Here is a 21,548-nt window from a genome sequence, read left to right as displayed (position 1 = left end):
TCCCACTGACACCAATGATGGGGCACTATTCCTCCCACTGACACCAATGATGAAGCACTATTCCTCCCACTGACACCAATGATGGTGCACTATTCCTCCGGCTGACACCAATGATGGGGCACTATTCCTCTCACTGACACCAATGATGGGGCACTGTTCCTCCCACTAACACCGATGATGGGGCACTATTCATCCCACTGACACCAATGATGGGGCACTATTCATCCCACTGACACCAATGATGGGGCACTATTCCTCCCACTGACACCAATGATGGGGCACTATTCCTCCCCCTAATACTAAAGATGGGGCATAGTTTACCCACCCCCACTAATACCAGGACATTTTCTACTCCCACTGGCCACAGTCTGGCCTCCCCTAAGTGCCGGTTTCCACTAGTGCGACTTGCTGTGCGACTTGACACATGTCAAGTCGCACAGCAAGTCAAAAGCCATTGATTTCAATTCGGCCCGTTTTCACTGCCGCGACTTCAGTTGCGGCGACTTCAAAAGTAGTTTGTGCACTATTTTTGAGCCGACTTCAGTGCGACTTCCCTCTATAATGAGGGACAAGTCGCACTGAATGCCGCAAGCAACTTTCACTCCGAAGTCGCGCTAGAAGTAGCAAGACTTTGTAGCCGCGGCAGTGGAAACTGAGCCTAAATTCCAAAGAACAATAAACTGGCCCTTTCTTTGGAGACCCCTGGTCTACATCATCAATGTCAGTTTTTAATATGCCCAGAGTTCCACTTTAAAAGGCCTTGAAGCAGAGTAATTGGTGGGTGTTGGAAGCAGATGTATGGAGCGGCAGCGGCAGTCACTGACCCCTAAGAAACTCTGCTCTGCCATCCACTGCAAGAGACATGCCAAGCGCTCGGCCGCTCTTGCCAAAATCCGTTCCTGAGCTGGATGCCCAGCTGTTAATAGCAGAGCTAGAAACGCAGTGAGAGGAATATTTATAATGCCTTCAATCTCACAGCTGTCACCTAAAGAGCAGACATTAGCATTTTATTACATGACAACTGAATACCTACAACAAGAATGATCTTCAGCAGCACAAAGCATTTCAGCACCGTAAGGAAATCATACAGCCAGGCACATTCCCACGCTGGACAAGCCGCGATTATTTTTAAAGACGTTTAACCCCTTCGGGCTTAAAGGGTAAAACAAATCTAAATGCCTAAGCACAATTTTGCAACTTTGACATGGATTAGTAAAACTGTACAGATCATCACAATTACTTAGTGTATCCGGGTGGATTATGCCACGCTTTTGTTTAGGACAAATGGGCTTTTATTTGGTAGTAAACGCTAAGTCCCGGTTCACACTACCGCGACTTGTCAGGTGACTTGGTTGCCTGACAAGTCGCGGTCCATTCAGTGCTATGGGAACCGTTCTAATAGGAGCGACTCAAGTCTTAGAAAAAGGTTCCTGTACTACTTTTGACAGAAGTCGGAGCGACTTGCCTTGACTTTCACTATGTGAAGTCCGTGCAAGTCGCGCCGAAGCCGCGGTGCACGGCGACTTCACTAGTCGCCCCCGATGTCGTGTCGCCATAGTGTGAACCGACTCTTAGGCTCCGTTCACATGTAGGCGTTTTGGGGCGTTTTTGTGGAGTTTTTCTGCTCTAGGATCAGCTCTGAAAACGCCCAACAAGACAAATCCTATTAATTTCAATGGCTCCTGTTCACATCTGAGCGCTTTGACGCTGTGAGCAAAGCGCCCAACGCTCAAAAAAGTACATGAGCTTCTTTTTGGGCAGATTACAGGCGTTTTCCCGCCTGCACAAAAAACGCCTGTAAAACGCGGTAAAAAAACACGGTAAAACGCTACGCTCAGGTGTGAATGTAGCCTTAGGCTGCATTCACATGTCAGCGTATTGATCGCTGGCAGAATCGCCATGATTCCACCCGCGATCCGGAAATCATTGCAAATCGCGGGACGCCTGTGCGTTCCCCGTGATTTGCAATAGCACCCCAAACACTGGGCGATGTTGCCGCGATTTCCGCCTGCCGAATCGCGGTAACATCGCGCAAAAATAAAATCGCGGGACGCATTACGCTCCAAAGAAGCTCTTGTACTTTTTTGGGCGTAATGCGTCCCGCGATATTTTTTTTTTTCCGCGATGTTACCACGATTCGGCAGGCGGAAATCGCGGCAACATCGCCAAGTGTTTGGGGTGCTATTGCAAATCACGGGGAACGCACAGGCGTCCCGCGATTTGCAATGATTTCCGGATCGCGGGCGGAATCCCGGCGATTCTGCCCGCGATCAATACGCTGACATGTGAATGCAGCCTTAAGGATATCTCCTGATTCTTTATTTATTACCAAAGGAAAACTGGCCCAAAATAGTAAAAAAATCTTTTTTTTTTTATAATTTAGCTGTATATTTTTTGCTATTATCATAATTTACCACCAAAGAACAACCAAAAATAAATTCTCCTGCTCCTGACGATTGCAACGATACCACACACAGTATCTCACAGAAGTGAGTACACCCCTCCCATTTTTGTAAATATTTTATTCTATCTTTTCATGTGACAACACTGAAGAAATTACACTTTGCTACAATGTAAAGTAGTGAGTGTACAGCTTGTATAACAGTGTAAATTTGCTGTCCCCTCAAAATAACTCAACACACAGCCATTAATGTCTAAACCGCTGGCAACAAAAGTGAGTACACCCCTAAGTGAAAATGTCCAATTTGGGCCCAATTAGCCATTTTCCCTCCCAGGTGTCATGTGACTTGTTAGTGTTACAAGGTCTCAGGTGTGAATGGGGAGCAGGTGTGTTCAATTTGCTGTTATCGCTCTCACTCTCTCATACTGGTCACTGGAAGTTCAACATGGCACCTCATGGTAAAGAACTCTCTGAGGATCTGAAAAAAAGAATTGTTGCTCTACATAAAGATGGCCTAGGCTATAAGAAGATTGCCAAGACCCTGAAACTGAGCTGCAGCACAGTGGTCAAGACCATACAGCAGTTTAACAGGACAGGTTCCACTCAGAACAGGCCTCACTATGGTTGACCAAGGAAGTTGAGTGCATGTGCTCAGCGTCATATTCAGATGTTGTCTTTGGGAAATAGACGTATGAGTGCTGCCAGCATTGCTGCAGAGTTTGAAGGGGTAGGGGGTCAGCCTGTCAGTGCTCAGACCATACGCCACACACTGCATAAAATTGGTCTGCATGGCTGTCGTCCCAGAAGGAAGCCTCTTCTAAAGATGATGCACAAGAAAGCCCACAAACATTTTGCTGAAGACAAGCAGACTAAGGACATGGATTACTGGAACCATGTCCTGTGGTTTGATGAGACCAAGATAAACATATTTGGTTCAGATGCTGACAAGCGTGTGTGACGGCAACCAGGTGAGGAGTACAAAGACAAGTGTGTCTTGCCTACAGTCAAGCATGGTGGTGGGAGTGTCATGGTCTGGGGCTGCATGAGTGCTGCCGGCACTGGGGAGCTACAGTTCATTGAGGGAACCATGAATGCCAACATGTACTGTGACATACTGAAGCAGAGCATGATCCCCTCCCTTCAGAGACTGGGCCGCAGGGCAGTTTTCCAACATAACGACCCCAAACACACCTCCAAGATGACCACTGCCTTGCTAAAGAATCTGAGGGTAAAGGTGATGGACTGGCCAAGCATGTCTCCACACCTAAACCCTATTGAGCATCTGTGGGGCATCCTCAAACAGAAGGTGGAGGAGCACAAGGTCTCTAACATCCACCAGCTCTGTGATGTCATCATGGAGGAGTGGAAGAGGACTCCAGTGGCAACCTGGGAAGCTCTGGTGAACTCCATGCCTAAGAGGGTTAAGGCTAGGGCTGGGGAATATAATCGAAAGATCGATGCATCACGATTCGACCCTTCGCGATTCTGCATCGATGCGGGCTGCCGGCATAATCGATTATACGAAGTGACGTCATCAGCCGCGGCCACGCCCAATCGCGCAAGGAAAAAAAAAAAAAAATCACAAGATCGCAAGATCGGCAGCTGATTGGTGGGTTTGTGGCGGGAGCTTAATAAAAAGGCTCCGCCCCTCCCCTTCCGTCTCTTTGACCCGGGCCGAGGCGCAGCAAGACATCCCCCGCGTGTATCGGCGTCCCACCTGCGGCCTTGCAGAAGCCAGCCAGCCATCCAAGCCAGAAGCCGCCAGTCCAGTGAGTCCACACACAGGAGCGTCCCCATCGCAGCCAGCCAGCGCTGCCAGCCTCACCTCACCGTTGCCGACAGGCCCTGGAGGCCCAGCCGCCACGCCACTGCCAGTGACGCCAGCCGCCCGCCACAGAGCCCAGAGAGCAGCACAGCACCTGTCCTCCTCTGCAATGCAGTGCACAACAACCCACACAGTCACACAGCAGGTATGTCCGAACAAATAATTGTGTTATCATTCATGGGGGTCTCTCGTCTGTATCTCTGGGGGATGTCTGTGATGGGGGGGGGGGCCTGGGACAGGAGACGGTCGGTCGGGGCCCGGGGGTACTGTTCTGCTGTGGCAGTCTGGCAGCCAGGGGGGTCAGTCAGTGGGGGCTTGGGGGTCTCTGTCAGTGTCAGTCAGCTATGGGGGTCTGGGCAAGGGGGGACTCACTCAGTGTTTGTCAGTGCTGTGGGGTATTGGGGAAGGTGTGGGGGACATCCAGGTCTCTGTCAGTGTGGGGGTCTGGGCAAGGGGGGGGGACTCACTCTCACTCAAGTGTTTGTCAGTGCTGTGGGTAACGTTTTCTGTAAAGTAAGTGACATAAAAGTGACATAAGTGAATTGATAAGCTTAAAGCTTATATTTGTAACTCCCCTCTAGCAGCCAATCCATCAACTCACTTGAGTTGACTGGCAGTTGCAGAGGGAAACAAACATCACGGTGAACATGGAAGTTATGCAGCAGTGCACTATTGCCAGGTTCACCCTTGATGTTTGCTACTAGTCAGGAAGTGCTATGTTTTGTAGAGGACAGGTTATGGCACACCTGGAATTTATTGCAATGCATATTCACATAAAAGGATTTATATATAATGTTTTGTGGGAATTTATGATGACCATTTTCACAAGAATATTAGCTTGGCTGGCTTCTTCTATCTTGGCTTGCCTTAAAGTACAACTATAGGCCAAACTTTATCCATAATCCAAAAAGTTTTGCCTTTAGTTGTACTTTAAATGGTGGTAGGCCTGGCTGTGGCTTATATTAATATTTTCTTTTATGAAGCAGTAAACTGCACTACTACAGTTTTTTACTAATTTTACTGTTACTTCTAGTAAAATACTAGTGTTGTTGTCTGTCTCTGCTATGCTGTTTGCATTTTCAGACCTTCCTATATGTTTGCAATGCAAGTGCACTAAAGTATGCAGGGCTTGCAGGCCATGACAGGGTCCAGGAAAGTGTCCTTTGAAGCAAATGAAAATAATGAAAATAAAAAGGATTCTTTTATTTGTGACTGCTTGATTGTTTTTTTTTTTTTTTTTTTTTTTATAAAGTTTTGAAAACCATTGGGCAGTGGGCTGGGCATGGGCATTGGGCAGTAATCGTGATGCATCGCGGAATCAAATCGTATCGAATTGCGACCCTAATAATCGTAATCGAATCGAATCGTGAGGTAAGTGACGATGCACAGCCCTAGTTAAGGCAGTGCTGGAAAATAATGGTGGCCACACAAAATATTGACACTTTGGGCCCAATTTGGACATTTTCACTTAGGGGTGTACTCACTTTTGTTGCCAGCAGTTTAGACATTAATGGCTGTGTGTTGAGTTATTTTGAGGTGACAGCAAATTTACACTGTTATACAAGCTGTACACTCACTACTTTACATTGTAGCAAAGTGTCATTTCTTCAGTGTTGTCACATGAAAAGATATAATAAAATATTTATAAAAATCTGAGGGGTGTACTCACTTTTTTGAGATACTGTGTATGTATATATATATATATATACTGTGTGTATGTTAGTAGTTGTTGTTGTTTGTACTTGTAGTACAGCCCAGAAAGAATTGTGCGCACTTTGCTTTTTTTTTATTTGGTCTAAGAGCCGGTTCACATATATGCGAAGTCAGACATTGCAAGTAATTTGCAGCGCACTGCTCTGAAAATCTCATGCGATGTCTCTGCGATGCGAATTCAGTCATACAGACCTTTTTTGGGTCCGCACCAGAATCGGATCACATGGGGGTTCACAACTATGCGATCCGATTCATGTCCGAACTGACAGTTTTGCACTGCGATATGCGAACTGATCTGGGGGTGTTGTTACCTTTGTTTTGACACCCCCAGCAATTCACATAAGGCAGTGTGAACTGTCTGCAAGTTGCATGTGATGCGGGAACCCGCAGTGGAATCGCAGGGTTCCCGCATCGCATATTTGTGAACCGGGACTAAAACACACTGACACTAAGTGCTGGTTCACACTAGTGCGATGCTAGACTTTGCATGTGATTCGCACCGCATTGCTGTGCAGACCACATGTGATGCATGTGTGATGCGATTTCAGCCATACAAAATCTATGGCTGAAATCGCATCACATTCGCACCAAAATGGTGCAGGATGCTTTTTTTGGTCGGCACTGGAATCGGATCGCATAGGTGTTTACACCTATGCGATCTGATTCCTGCAGCATTTTACAGCGATCCAGTCTGGTGGGTGTCATTAACTTCACATTGCCCCCCCCACAGCGATTCGCAGATCTCAATGTGAACCACTGTGCGATTCTGGTGGGATGCGGGAACCGGCACCGATTAGCGGGGTTTCCCGCATCCCACCAGTGTGAACCGGACTAAGCCTTGGTTCACACTGGGGCGGCTTCAAACCACGCTGTACTCCCCTGTACAGCGCGGCTTGAAAATGACTTGTTTAACCACTTAAGCCCCGGAAGATTTTACCCCCTTCCTGACCAGGGGGTATTTTGCGATTCGGCACTGCGTGACTTTAACGGACAATCGCGCGGTCGTGCGACGCTGTACCTAAACAAATTTGACGTCCTTTTTTTCCCCACAAACAGAGCTTTCTTTTGGTGGTATTTGATTACCTGTGCGATTTTTTGATCATGCGCTATAAACAAAAAAAGAGCGTCAAATTTTGCAAAAATAACAATATTTTTCACATTTTTTTTATATGAAATTCCCCAAAAAAAATGTAAAAATCAAAATTTTTTAACATTTTAGGCCAATTTGTTTTCTGCTACATATGTTTGGTAAAAAAAAAAAAAAAAAAAAAAAAAAAAAAAAATCGCAAAAAACGTATTTTGATTGGTTTGCGCAAAAGTTATTGCATTTACTAACAAAGGGAAAGATTTTTGTCATTTTTGTTGTTTTTTTTTTTAACGAGTAATGGCGGCGATCTGCGATTTGTTTTGCGGGACTGCGACATTGGGGCGGACAGATCGGACCCTTGACTGACGTTTTTGACACTTTTGGGGTTACCAGTGACATTACTACAGTAATCAGTGCTGTAAATATGCACTGTTACTGTAAAATGACACTGGTAGTGAAGGGGTTAACTTTTTTTTTTTTAGAGGGAGGGGTTATGTGTGTCCCTAGGGGCGTGATTCTAACTGTGATTGGCTGTGGCTTGAGGTGTAAGAACAGAGATCAATGGTCCTTCATAGCAGAACCGTATGATCTCCACTCTTACACAGGGGAGAATGACAGGCGGCTTGTTTACATTAGCCACCTGTCATTCTCCCGATGTAACGGACGATCGCGAGTGCCCGGCGGACATTGGGTCCGCTGGGCACACGTGCGGTTTGGGTCCGTGACCAATCGCTCGCGCTCGCTCCCCAGAGCCTCACAGGCTAGTGACATACCCATACGTCACTTTGCCTGTGAGGGGCTGACCGCCGCAGTATATGTACTTGCGGAGGTCGGCAAGTGGTTAATAGAAGTCAATGAAAGCCGCTCTGAAATCCCTCCCAAGTAAAGCAGGAACCTTTTTCTGAGTCGCTCCAATTAGAACGGTTCTATTGGACTGAATGGAGCGTGACTTGTCTTGCCTGACTTGACTAAGTTGCCTGACAAGTCGCCCCAGTGTGACCTGAGCCTTAGCCTGGGTTCACACTATTGCGAACACTGACATTGCATGTGATTCGCATCACATTGCTGTGCAGAGGACATGCGATGTCGGTGCGATGTGAATTCAGCCATACACTTTCTATGGCTGAACCCGCATTGCATTTGCATGAAAATGCTGCAGGGACCTTTTTTTTTTTTGTTTCCCGCAGTGGAATCGGATCTGAATTGACAGTTTGCACTGCGATCTGAAAACCGATCTGGGGGTGTGATTACCTTTGCATTGACACCTGCAGCAGTTTGCAGAGGGCTGTGTGAACGGCCTACCGGGAGGTAGATGTGATGCGGCTTTGTCTGTGCAGCTACTGCAAACCACATGACATGAATGGGACAGCCTGCAGGGGGAAGCATGGAACACCTGTGCATTCCCATGTGGGCAAACTCTGCCCTCACAGCCTGATTAGAAAAGCCCGTCGCCTGCTGCAGACAAGGACCCATACTCTATGGAAAAGCAGCGGTCTCTCTGCAGAGGTTCTATACGTCAATACACCTCCCTTGTGGAGTCTCACCTATAGCACTGCAATGAGTAGAGCCCATGCACCCTGCTTATTGGGGAGCTCTGTCTCAGTGTGGGAGGGGCATGTCAGACCTCTGCAGAGAAATGCTCTCTGTGGGGAAGCAGCGGTCTCTCTGCTGAGGTTTCGCACGCCTCCCGCTGAGTCACACTTATAGCTGTACAATGAGTAACACCCATTTTTCCCTGCTGATTGAACAGCTCTGGCTCAGCAGGGAGGGGGGGGGGGGTTATGTCAGACGTCTGCAGAGACATGCACTGTGTGTAAGCAGCGGCCTTCCTGCAGAGGTTTTACATTCCCCCTGCTGAGTTAGTGAGTGAGAGGGTTGGGGGGGGGGGGTTTATGTCAGACCTCTGCAGAGATACACTCTCTCTCTGTGTGGAAGCAGCAGTCTCCCTGCAGAGGTTCTATAAGCATCCTTCTGAGTCACACCAATTGCACTGCAATGAGTAACACCCACGCTCCCTGCTGATTGGAGAGCTCTGTCTCAGTGTAAAGGGGGGGGGGGGGTTATGTCAGACCTGTGTGGAAGCAGAAGTCTCGCTGGAGAGGTCAACACACCCTCTCAGCTTCCGAGTCTCACCTATAGCACTACGGTGAGTAAAGCCCATCCTCCCCACTATTTGGAGAGCTGTGTCAGTGTGGGAGGGGGAGGGTATGTCAGATATGCTCTGTGTGTGTAAGCAGTGGTCTCTCTGCAGAGGTCCAACACCTCACCCCCCCCCCCTCTGAGTCTCACCTATAGCACTACGGTGAGTAAAGCCCATCCTCCCCACTATTTGGAGTGCTCTGTGTCAGTGTGGGAGGGGGAGGGTATGTCAGATATGTTCTGTGTGTGTGTGTGTAAGCAGTGGTCTCTCTGCAGAGGTCCAACACCTCACCCCCCCCCCTCTGAGTCAAACCTATAGCACTACAATGAGTATAGCCCATGCTCCCTGCTGATTGGAAAGCTCTGTGTCAGTGCGGGAGAGGGAGGGTGTGACAGGTCTCTTGCAGAGATACGCTCTGTGTGTGTAAGCAGCGGTCTCTCTACAGAGGTTCATCACCTCCCCCCCGCCCTCAAGCCACACCTATAGCACTACAATGAGTAGAGCCCATGCTCCCTGCTGACTGGAGAGCTCTGTATCAGATCTCTTGCAGAGATACGCTCTGTGTGTGTGTAAGCAACAGTCTCTCTGCAGAGGTCCAACACCCCCCCCCCCCCCCAAAGTCACACCTATAGCACTACAATGAGTAGAGCCCATGCTCCCCGCTATTTGGAGAGCTCTGTGTCAGTGTGGGAGGATATGTCAGATATGCTCTGTGTGTGTGTGAGCAGCGGTCCAACACCTCACCCCCCCCCCCCTCTCTGAGTCACACCTATAGCACTACAATGAGTAGAGCCTATGCTCCCTGCTGATTGGAGAGCTCTGTATCAGATCTCTTGCAGAGATACGCTCTGTGTGTGTGTAAGCAGTGGTCTCTCTGCAGAGGACCAACACCTCACCCCCCCCCCCTCCCCAGTCACACCAATAGCACTACAATGAGTAGAGCTCTATATCAGATATGCTCTGTGTGTGTGTGTGTGTAAGCAGCGGTCTCTCTGCAGAGGTCCAAAACCTCACCCCCCCCCCCCCCGAATCACACCTATAGCACCACAAACAGTAGAGCTCATGCTCCCTGCTGATTGGAAAGCTCTGTGTCAGTGCGGGGAGGGATGGTATGTCAGATCTCTTGCAGAGATATGCTCTATGTGTGTAAGCAGCGGTCTCTCTGCAGAGGTCCAACACCCCCACCCCCCCCAGTCACACCAATAGCACTACAATGAGTAGAGCTCTATATCAGATCTCTTGCAGAGATACGCTCTGTGTGTGTGTAAGCAGCGGTCTCTCTGCCGAAGTCCAACACCTCCCCCCCAAGTCACACCAATAGCACTACAATGAGTAGAGCCCATGCTCCCTGCTGACTGGAGAGGTCTATATCAGATCTCTTGCAGAGATACGCTCTATGTGTGTATGTAAGCAGCAGTCTCTCTGCAGAGGTCCAACACCTCACCCCCCCCCCCTCCGAGTCAAACCTATAGCACTACAAGGAGTAGAGCCCATGCTCCCTGCTGATTGGAAAGCTCTGTGTCAGATCTCTTGCAGAGATACGCTCTGTGAGTAAGCAGCGGTCTCTCTGCAAGAGGTCCAACACCCCCCGCCCCCCCCCACCCGGGTCACACCTATAGCACTACAATGAGTAGAGCCCATGCTCCCCGCTATTTAGAGAGCTCTATATCAGTGAGGGAGGATGTGTCAGATCTCTTACAGAGATATGTTCTGTGTGTGTAAGCAGCGGTCTCTCTGCAGAGATCCCCCACCACCTATAGCACTACAATGCAGAGATATGCTCGCTGTATGTATGTGGAAGCAGCAGTCTCTCTACAGAAGTCCAACACCACCACCCCCCCCCTCACCTTCTGAGTCACACCTATAGCACTACAATGAGTAGAGCCTATGCTCCCTGCTGATTGGAGAGCTCTGTGTCAGTGCGGGGGAGGGTATGTCAGACCTCTGCAGAGAGACCACTGCTTCCACACAGAGAGGAGGCCTCACACCTCTCATCACACATTTTTTAGGGAACGCCTTAGTAGTGTGTTGGGGTTCCATATAAAGTGAAGGACACTGCAATGCATATAATGTGTTTCATGTAAATGGGTCCCCCAAGGAAAATCTTCCCAATGGGGTAGGATAAGCTCCCAGGTGGTGTAGCCCCCTCCAGCTATAATACAGAGCAGTAGAGGGCGCTCTAGGAGGACATAGAGCCCGGGGTGGAGAAGGCAGCCTGCAGCCACAGATGGGGGAAGATGTGAGGGAGTTACACTCACGGCATGTCGCGAAGTCTGGTAGAACAGATGCTTTCAATCTTAGCTAGGCGCCGGGTGCACCGCTATATCCCTTCCCCCCGGGAACATCCCCGCTCAATATTCTGTTCCGCCCTCCCCTCCCGCTGCCAAACTTGCCGAGATCTCCAACGCCGTTATTTCCGGTGACTGTACACCAGGAATATTTGGAGATTTCGACCAACTTGGGGTTTCACACAACACTGGCAACCTTTACACTCCGGTAGATGCTATAATTAGTGGAGATTGTTAGTCCGCCCGCTGATAACCAAAATCATGGCCGCCTCTTAGGCGGCGACAACTAGCGGGCGGACTAACAATCTGCACTAATTATAGCATCTAACCTGAGTGTAAAGGCTGCCAGTGTTCTATGAAAACACCTAGTGGTCGAAATTTCCAATTATTCCTGGTGTACACTGACCAGAAATAACGTAGTTGGAGTTTTCGACAGAACACCGGTGTTCTAAAATGTTGTCGGACCCATGAAAAGTGACATTCTTCCTTCTTCCAGGCTCTTCGGACCCCAGTAGGAGTTCATAAAATAAACGTTCCAATCTGCTCCGCCGCACCAGCTCTGTGTGAGAGCAGCCAATGAAGCGTGACAGGAATTGAGTGAGGTGCCCCACCTGAAGCGGCCATCTTTGTTTTGGGAACATGGCGTCACTTCCGGCCCCGCGTTCCCCTGGTAACAGGACAGCCGCGATGAACAGAGGCTCGGGGAGCACACAGTGAGGTGAGGGAGGCTTGATGGGGGTGTAGGGGGGGAGGGGGTGGATATGGTGTTCCTGTCTGCTTTGGGCCCCTAGGGGCCACACTGTCCTGCCAGGCTCCTCTGTGGGGTGTATATAGGAGGATAGAGGAGTCTGTACACCATAGATAGAATCTCTGCATGTCCCATTGATGTCTGATATATAAAAGAATTCCATAAACTGGAGCTGCTGGTGACACCGATCAATATTTATACAATTCAATTCTATGGAACCCCCAAAAATATCTTTTACAGGCCTTAGATGTGGCGACTGCATTCCTTTTCTTTTTTTCTAGGCACTTTTCCTTTATTTTTCTGCCGGTAACTTCCTGTCTGAGGGTGACAACGCCCCTCACCCCTCATCTGTGAAGGTGCAGCGTTGTCTCCCTAAGAAAGAACTACAGAACAGCACCCATCTCCATAAAACATATGAGGGAGGAGTTCTGTAGTTCTGTCTTAGGGTGACAACGCCCCTCACCCCTCATCTGTGAAGGCGCAGCGTTGTCTCCCTAAGAAAGAACTACAGAACAGCACCCATCTCCATAAAACATATGAGGGAGGAGTTCTGTAGTTCTGTCTTAGGGTGACAACGCCCCTCACCCCTCATCTGTGAAGGTGCAGCGTTGTCTTCCTAAGAAAGAACTACAGAACAGCACCCATCTCCATAAAACATATGAGGGAGGAGTTCTGTAGTCCTGTCCTAGGGTGACAACGCCCCTCACCCCTCATCTGTGAAGGTGCAGCGTTGTCTTCCTAAGAAAGAACTACAGAACAGCACCCATCTCCATAAAACATATGAGGGAGGAGTTCTGTAGTCCTGTCCTAGGGTGACAACGCCCCTCACCCCTCATCTGTGAAGGTGCAGCGTTGTCTTCCTAAGAAAGAACTACAGAACAGCACCCATCTCCATAAAACATATGAGGGAGGAGTTCTGTAGTCCTGTCCTAGGGTGACAACGCCCCTCACCCCTCATCTGTGAAGGTGCAGCGTTGTCTCCCTAAGAAAGAACTACAGAACAGCACCCATCTCCATATTACATAGGAGGGAGGAGTTCTGTAGTCCTGTCTGAGGGTGACACTGCCCACTCACCCCTCATCTGTGAAGGCGCAGTGTTGTCTCCCTAAGGACTACAGAACACCCCCCCTCTCTATATTACATAGGAGGGAGGAGTTCTGTAGTCCTGTCTTAGGATGACAACGCCCACTCAACCCTCATCTGTGAAGGTGCAGTGTTGTCTCCCTAAGAAAGGACTACAGAACACCCCCATCCCTATATTACATAGGAGGGAGGAGTTCTGTAGTCCTGTCCTAGGGTGACAACGCCCACTCACCCCTCATCTGTAAAGGTGCAGTGTTGTCTCCCTAAGAAAGGACTACAGAACACCCCCATCCCTATATTACATAGGAGGGAGGAGTTCTGTAGTCCTGTCCTAGGGTGACAACGCCCACTCACCCCTCATCTGTAAAGGCGCAGTGTTGTCTCCCTAAGAGAGGACTACAGGACACCCCCATCTCCATATTACATAGGAGGGAGGAGTACTGTAGATTTGCCCCCTTAATGACAAGGCCATTTTTTGCGATTCAGGTGCTGCGTTACTTTAATGGACAATTTTGCACGGTTGTGCGACGCTGTACCTAAATAAAATTGATGTCCTTTTTTCCCCACAAACAGAGCTTTCTTTTGGTGGTATTTGATCACCTGTGCGATTTTTATTTTTTGCGCTATAAACAAAAAAATAGCGACAATTCTGAGAAAAAAAAAAAAACAAAACAATATTTTTTCACTTTCTGCTATATGAAATTCCCCAAAAACAATTTAAAAATCAAAATTTTTTAACATTTTCGGCCAATTTGTTTTCTGCTACATATGTTTGGTAAAAACAAATCACAATAAGCGTATTTTGATTGGTTTGAGCAAAAGTTATTACGTCTACTAACTACGGGAAAGATTTATGTCATTTTTATTGTTTTTTTTTTTTTTTTACTAGTAATGGCGACGATCTGCGATTTTTAGCGGGACTGCGACATTGCGGCGGATAGATCGGACCCCTAACTGACATTTTTGACACTTTTGGGGGGGGACCAGTGACATTACTACAGTAATCAGTGCTAAAAATATGCACTGCTACTGTAATAATGACACTGGCAGGGAAGGGTTTAACCCAGGGGTGATCAATGGGTTAAATGTGTACCTAGGGGAGTGATTCTAACTGTATGGGGGTGGGGCTTGTGAGATGAACACAGAGACCTGTGATCCTATATAGAAGGATCACAGGTGCTCTATGATCATTCCAGAGAGAAGAATGGTCGGCTGTGTTTACAACAGCCGACCGTTCTTCTCTCTCTCAGCGGGGAGCGATCGCGGGGGGCAGGGGGCAATCGGAGCCTCATGCATTGGAGTCCCTGCTGAGGAGTGGAGGTCGGGAGCGGGCCGGCGCACGTTCGCCCCCTAGCTGCAAGCGCGCGACCAACGTATACCTACTGCGGTTCGTTAGAAGGCCAGCCTGTCGCAGTATTTCTGAGGTGGGCGGTCCTTAATCGGGTAATAACAGCATTGGGGAAGCTGCACATGCATTACCCTCCACATTTACACATACAGCCGGCATCAATTAGAATAAGTAGGCAGTCCTGTACGGGTATGGTACACCTTGTAAAAATGGCATGTGCCGGTAACGGTGGGCACTGTGAGGGCACCGTGAATGCAGGTGAATGCGGGTAGCTATGACGCGCCACCCTAATGCTGGCAATATTGGAGCCTGGATATCAGCACTGACTGTATATCAGGTAGAATACTGTGAAATCAGAGCATGGTGAATGTAAGGCCTATGTAATAGCATAGGTTATGGGGGAGACTGCATGGAAGTCCCAGCAGGTAATAGAAGAATGAATATCTCACCACTCCTCGGACATCTCAAACCCCCATAGATACTTTTGCTCCGGCTCCTCAGTGCATAGGAACACAGCTCTGTCACCTTGAAAGTCCCGCTACTCCGGTTCACTCATCACCATAGCCAGCTGAGTGGGTGTGCGTCCGTCAAGTCCCATCCAATAGGTCAACGTAAGTGATGACGTAACGCTGACGCGTTTCGTTGGCCAATCGCCAACTTTTTCAGAGCGTTTTTCATTTTAAAAAAACAACGTTGTCAATTAAAAATTGAAGAAGTTGGCGATTGGCCAACGAAAACCAAAATGCATTCAGTGCCGGGTCACACTTATGCGATGCGGGAAGGCTGCGAATTCGCAGCCTGTTCCCGCATCGCAAACGCACCCCCGGCAGTTCACACTGCCATATGCGATACGCTGGGGGTGTCAATGAAATGTTAACGACACCCCCAGTTTGATCGCATATCGCAGTGCGATCTGACGGTTCGCACAGGATCGGATCGCACAAGTGTGAACCACTGTGCGATCCGATCCTGATGCGGCTGCAAAAAAAGGGTCCTGTGCGACTTTGCTGCGGGTCGGGTGCGGTGCGAATTTAGCCATACAAAGTGTAAGGCTGAACTCGCACCGCACAGCCGATCGCATGTAATGAAGGAGCAGTGCGCTCTGACATTACATGCGATCGCCGCAGCCGCACAAATGTGAATTGGCACTAAGATAAAAAGCCTTCTGTGTGTGTAGCAGCCCCCCTAATACTTAGCTGTGCCCCCTCTCTGTCCAGCGATGTCCACGAGTCCCTCAGCTTCCCGGGTCTCTTCCTCCTGATTGACTGAGATACAGCCATTGCGCCATTCGCTCCCGCTACTGTCAATCAAAGTCAGTGAGCCAGTCAGGAGAGAGAGGGGTGGGCCAAACGGCAGCTCTGTGCCTGAATGGACACAGAGCGTCAGCTCAGCTCGGGTGCCCCTGTAAGCTGCTTGCTGTGGGGGCACTCGATAGGAGGGAGGAGCCAGGAGCAGAAACGAGGGACCCGAGAAGAGGAGGATCCGAGCTGCCCTGTGCAAAACCAACTGCACAGAGGAGGTAAGTATAACATGTTTGCTATTTTTTTTTTTTTTTTTAAACAAAACGAGAATTTACAATCACTTTAAAGAGGTTGTAAACCCACTTTTATAACTTTTAACTATAAGTAAGCCTTTAATAAAGCTTGCCTATAGGTACTGTAAATATCTCCTAAACCTGCACCATTTAGGCGATCTTTACATTGCATGCAGCCGATGACGTCATCTGTGCATGCGCTCTGAACAATGGCCCACCTGTGCCGTTTCTTCAGAGCCCTGTGCTGTGACCGGTGGCTCCCAGGAGTGACGTCACGCAGCTCCAGCCAGTAATACAGCCGGAGTCTGCAGACCCGGAAGGAAGACGTGCGAAGATGGATGAGGCCGCCAGCAGGGACAACGCGGGCTTCATTTGCAGGTAAGTGTTACATAATGTGCTAGTATGCGATGCATACTAGCACATTATGCATTTACTTTGCAGGGAAGAAAAAAAAATAACGGAAGAGTTTACTTCCTCTTTAAACACTTTACGACCACCCGCCACTGCGGCAGGCAGCCGCTCCTGGGCAATCCGCCGTAGCTATACGTAGGTCGCGCGCAGGCAGCTAGAAGGGCGAGCGCACACTGCCCGTGGCGCGCTCCCGTCCCCGCCCCCGCTCGTCAGCTGGGAAGCTGATGCACGGGGCAGGCAGCTCCAGTTGCCGCCTGACACCCACGATCGTTCCCCGCTGAGAGAGAAGAACGGTCAGCTGTTGTAAACACATCTGACTGTTCTTCTCCCTGGAATGATCATAGAGCCCATGTGATCCTTCTATATAGGAACACAGGTCTCTATGGTCATTCCACAAGCCACGCCCCCCCCCCCCCCACAGTTAGAAACACACCCCTAGGCTCACATTTAGCCCCTTGATCACCCACAGTGTTAACCCTTTCCCTGCCAGTAATATTATTACAGTAACAGGGCATATTTTTAGCACTGATTACTGTAGTAATGTCATTGGTCCCCCCAAAAGTGTCAAAAATGTCAGTTAGGGGTCCGATCTGTCCGCCACAATGTCGCAGTCCCACAAAAAATCGCAGATCGCCGCCATTACTAGTAAAAAAAAAACAAAAAAAAAACCCAATAAAAATTATATAAATCTTTCCCGTAGTTTGTAGACGCGATAACTTTTGCGCAAACCAATCAAAATACGTTTATTGCGATTTTTTTGGTTAAAAAAAATGTAGCAGAAAACAAATTGGCCTAAAATGTTAAAAACTTTTGATTCGTAATTTTTTTTTGGGAATGTTATATAGCAGAATGTGAAAAAATATTGTTATTTTTTCAGAATTATCGCTCTTTTTTTGTTTATAGCGCAAAAAATAAAAATCGCACAGGTGATCAAATACCACCAAAAGAAAGCTCTGTTTGTGGAAAAAAATGGACATCAATTTTATTTAGGTACAGCGTCGCACAACCGGGCAATTGTTTGTTAAAATAACGCAGTGCCGAATCGCAAAATAGGGCCTGGTCTTAAAGTGGTTAATAAGGCTTACCTATAGGTACTGCAAATATCTACTAAACTAAAATATCTACTAGCACATTATGCATTTACTTTGCAGGGAAGAAAAAAAAAATAACGGAAGGCTTTACTTCCTCTTTAACCACTTGCCGACTGCCGCACGACTATTTACGCCGGCAGTCAGCCCCTCACAGGCAGAGTGACGTAGTACTACGTCGCTAGCCTGTGAGGGTCTAGGGAGCGAGCGCGCGTCCCCGGAGGCGCGCTCCCGCGTGGTCACGGACCCCCCCGCGCGTGTGACCGGCGGACCCGATGTCCGCCGGTCACTCGGCGATCGCCGATGCAGAGGGAGAAAGGCAGGCGGCTGATGTAAACAAGCCGCCTGTCATTCTCCCCTGTGTATGAACAGTGACCATACGTTTCTACTATGTAGGACCGTTGATCATTGTTCCTACACATCAAGCCACAGCCAATCACAGTTAGAATCACGCCCCCATAACCCCTCCCTCTCAAAAAATTTAACCCCTTCACTGCCAGTGTAATTTTTGCAGTAACAGTGCATATGTATAGCACTGATTACTGCAGTAATTTCACTGGTACCCCCAAAAGTGTTAGAAATGTCAGTCAAGGGTCCGATCTGTCCGCCGTACCGATATGTCGCAGTACCGAAAAACAAAAAACGCAGATCGCCACCATTACGCGTTAAAAAAAAAACAACAAAAATGACAAAAATCTTTCCCTTTGTTAGTAAATGCGATAACTTTTGCACAAACCAATTTTGCGATTTTTTTTTTTTTTACCAATCATATGTAGCATAAAACAAATTGGCCGAAAATGTTAAAAAATTTTGATTTTTACATTTTTTTTGGGGAATTTCATATAAAAAAATGTGAAAAATATTATTTTTGCAAAATTGACGCTCTTTTTTTGTTTATAGCGCATGATCAAAAAATCGCACAGGTGATCAAATACCACCAAAAGAAAGCTCTGTTTGTGGGAAAAAAAGGACGTCAATTTCGTTTAGGTACAGCGTCGCACGACCGCGCAATTGTCCGTTAAAGTCACGCAGTGCCGAATCGCAAAATAGGCCCTGGTCAGGAAGGGGGTAAAATCTTCCGGGGCTTAAGTGGTTAAGCATCACACCCCTTCTATGCGGCTCATTTTCCTGTCTCCTATGTCAGATAATAGTTTTGCTCTTCTCTAGGTGTTTTTCCGCGCACAGCTTTTTTTCCTTCTTGTTTTATTGACTGTTTACAAATAGTAAAAAGAAGGCGACGGTATTCGGCGGGCTATAAAGAGCGCCGGCTGCGTGTTGTCACAGCATGCTTGTCAGGGGCTTGTAATGACACCAGTTAGCGGCAGGCTGGCTGTGACATCTCTTCCCCATGGGGTCTTTTAATGCTGCAGTAATAGGGAAAGTGTCAGGCATGCAGCGAGCCTAATACAAATCGGCTACTTCATCCATGAGAGACGGTTATTATCGTTCTCTCCCAAGTGTAAAAAAACTTCATCGCTCAGAGGAGGCGCCTTTTTTGATTGAAACCTCTGTAGCAGGAATGCAATGAGTCCTGAAGGGGACCGGTGTATAGCTCCTGCTCAACGCTGAATGGGACATCATCACATCATTATGCTGCAAGATATTTCAGCAGTTATCCCGATAAAATAATGTTAGGAGCTGTAAGAGCAACAACACAGTGAAAATGACTGTATCGCCGGCCCAGGCTACTGGAAGTCATAGAACAGATTTCTCTGTCCCCGCGGGGGTGACAGGGCTGGAATTTGCAGCCATGGATTCTGTACGGCAGCGGGGAAATATGCCCCAGGCTCATCCAGCATTGCCCTCTTAAGGGCAACAAACATGCCAGTGTGTACATGCAGTCATTAATGCTGGCATGAAAAGCAATAGACCGGTCACTTAAGGGCCCTCCCCCCGCCCATCAAAGTTTTCCTGAAAGTAATTGTAGATGTCAGTTTTTTTTTCCTTGTTGAAAGCTGTTTCATATTTTCATGATCATATTTCAAATGCGACAGATATGTAGCTTCCTTTTTAAAGAAGGACTTTTATAGGTATTAAAAAAACTAAATACAGGTTCAAAAATACCTGTTTTAGCTTCTCCAATGAAACTGTATTAAAATCTGAAGAAAATCCCTCCTCAATTTTTTAGCTTTCGAGCTTCTCTGCTCTTCCCCTGATAAAAGCCCAATTTGTGGGTGCTGCTAATCTTGAGCTCAGTTTCCACAGCCCCCTGTGCAGTGAGTGTGCATGGAGAAAAGGGCATGTTGACTAGAGGGCTCACACCCAGTTTGCCTGTTCCACTGCTTCTGTCTTTTTATTTATTGCTAGGACGCAGGTGGCCCCTCCCACCTAGCATTCTTGGTTGCTAGGACACAGGCGGCCCCAGCCTAGCATCCTAAGTTGCTAGGAAGCAGGCGACTCCTACAGCCAAGCGTCCTTGGGTGCTTAGATGCAGGGGGCTCTTGTAGCCTAGTGCTCTTGGTTGCTAAGAAGCAGGCAGCTTCTGCAACCTAGCATCACAGGTCACCCTTGCTACCTAGTGTCCTTGGTTGCTAGCATGCAGGTAGCCCCTGTCACCTAGTGCCCTCGGTTGTCAAGACACAGGCAGCACATGCTTCCTAGAATTCTTGGTTGCTTGGACACAGATGGCCCCTGCAACCTAGCATTCTTGGTTGCTAGGACACAGGCAGCCCCAGCCTGGCATCCTAGGTTGCTAGGAAGTAGGTGACTCCTACATCCTAGCGTCCTTGGTTGCTTGAATGCAAGTGGCCCTTGTAGCCTAGTGCCCTTGGTTGCTAAGAAGCAGGCAGCTTCTGCAACCTAGCATCTTTGGTCACTAGGACACAGGTCATCCGTACTGCCTAGTTTCCTTTGTAGCTAGAAATGCAGGTAGCCCCTGTCACCTAGTGCCCTTGGTTGTCAGGACACAGGCACCACCTGCTTCCTAGCATCCTTGGTTGCTTGGACACAGGTGGCCCCTGCAACCTAGGATTCTTGGTTGCTAGGACACAGGCGGCCCCAGCCTAGCATCCTAAGTTGCTAGGAAGCAGGTGACTCCTACAGCCAAGCGTCCTTGATTGCTTAGATGCAGGTGGCTCTTGTAGCCTAGTGCTCTTGGTTGCTAGGAAGCAGGCAGCTTCTGCAACCTAGCATCTTTGGTTGCTAGGACACAGGTCACCATTGCTACCTAGTGTCCTTGGTTGCTAGCATGCAGGTAGCCCCTGTCACCTAGTGCCCTTCGTTGTCAGGACACAGGCAGCACCTGCTTCCTAGCATCCTTGCTAGCTTGGACACAGGTGGCCCCTGCAACCTAGCATTCTTGGTTGCTAGGACACAGTCAGCCCCAGCCTATCATCCTAGGTTGATAATAAGCAGGTGACTCAGGCATCCTAGCGTCCTTGGTTGCTTGGATGCAGGTGGCCCTTGTAGCCTAGTGCCCTTGGGTGCAAGTACACAGCCAGCACTTGCTGCCTAGCACCTTGGTTGCTATAAAGCAGGCAGCTTCTGCAACCTAGCATCTTTTTTTTTTTTTATAAACAGAATGTTCCTTTATTGGAAACTTGGCATAAGTACAAAAGTTACACAAAGAACAAAAAGTAATTTGGCGGCTCCATAGCAGCCAATCACTTTCACAGAGGTGGCAGCGCGGTGCCTCTCCCTCCTCCCATGATTCCCAAGCTCTTCCGCTATTACCGAAGCCTGGGAACAGCCGGCTAGGGGAGAGAGATCGCCAAATCCATGCCTTGATCTCACATGCAAACAATGGAACCAAAAGTGATGTCACTTCCTGTTTCAGATGCACCATTTCCTGGCCAGTAAAGCCAGGGGACACATCAGCCAATCAGTGCTTGGTTAGATGGTGTGAAGGGCAGGGGAGACATTGGGGTCTATTAGACCCCTAAT

The 21,548-nt window shown here is 48.4% G+C and overlaps 1 protein-coding gene and 1 long non-coding RNA gene across 2 annotated transcripts in view; one reads left to right on the top strand and one right to left on the bottom strand.

The window, feature by feature from the left end:
- The window catches only part of LOC309561313, a 51,395-nt gene extending 39,886 nt beyond the window's left edge, over positions 1-11,509 (bottom strand). The window contains exon 1 of the long non-coding RNA XR_014225556.1: positions 11,425-11,509. This is a non-coding gene — a long non-coding RNA (uncharacterized lncRNA). The remainder of the gene's footprint in view (positions 1-11,424) is intronic.
- A 589-nt stretch (positions 11,510-12,098) lies between these two features.
- Positions 12,099-21,548, top strand: part of EFCAB7 (EF-hand calcium binding domain 7) — a 103,720-nt gene continuing 94,270 nt past the window's right edge. The window contains exon 1 of the mRNA XM_082265941.1: positions 12,099-12,172. The gene's annotated coding sequence lies outside the window, so the exon portion shown is untranslated. The remainder of the gene's footprint in view (positions 12,173-21,548) is intronic.

This window comes from Pelophylax lessonae (genome assembly GCF_965119305.1).
Source record: "Pelophylax lessonae genome assembly, chromosome: 8".
Classification (NCBI taxonomy): Eukaryota; Metazoa; Chordata; class Amphibia; order Anura; family Ranidae; genus Pelophylax; species Pelophylax lessonae.
The sequence above is the reverse complement of the archived record's forward strand: the minus strand, read 5'-3'. Positions and strand labels throughout refer to the sequence as shown.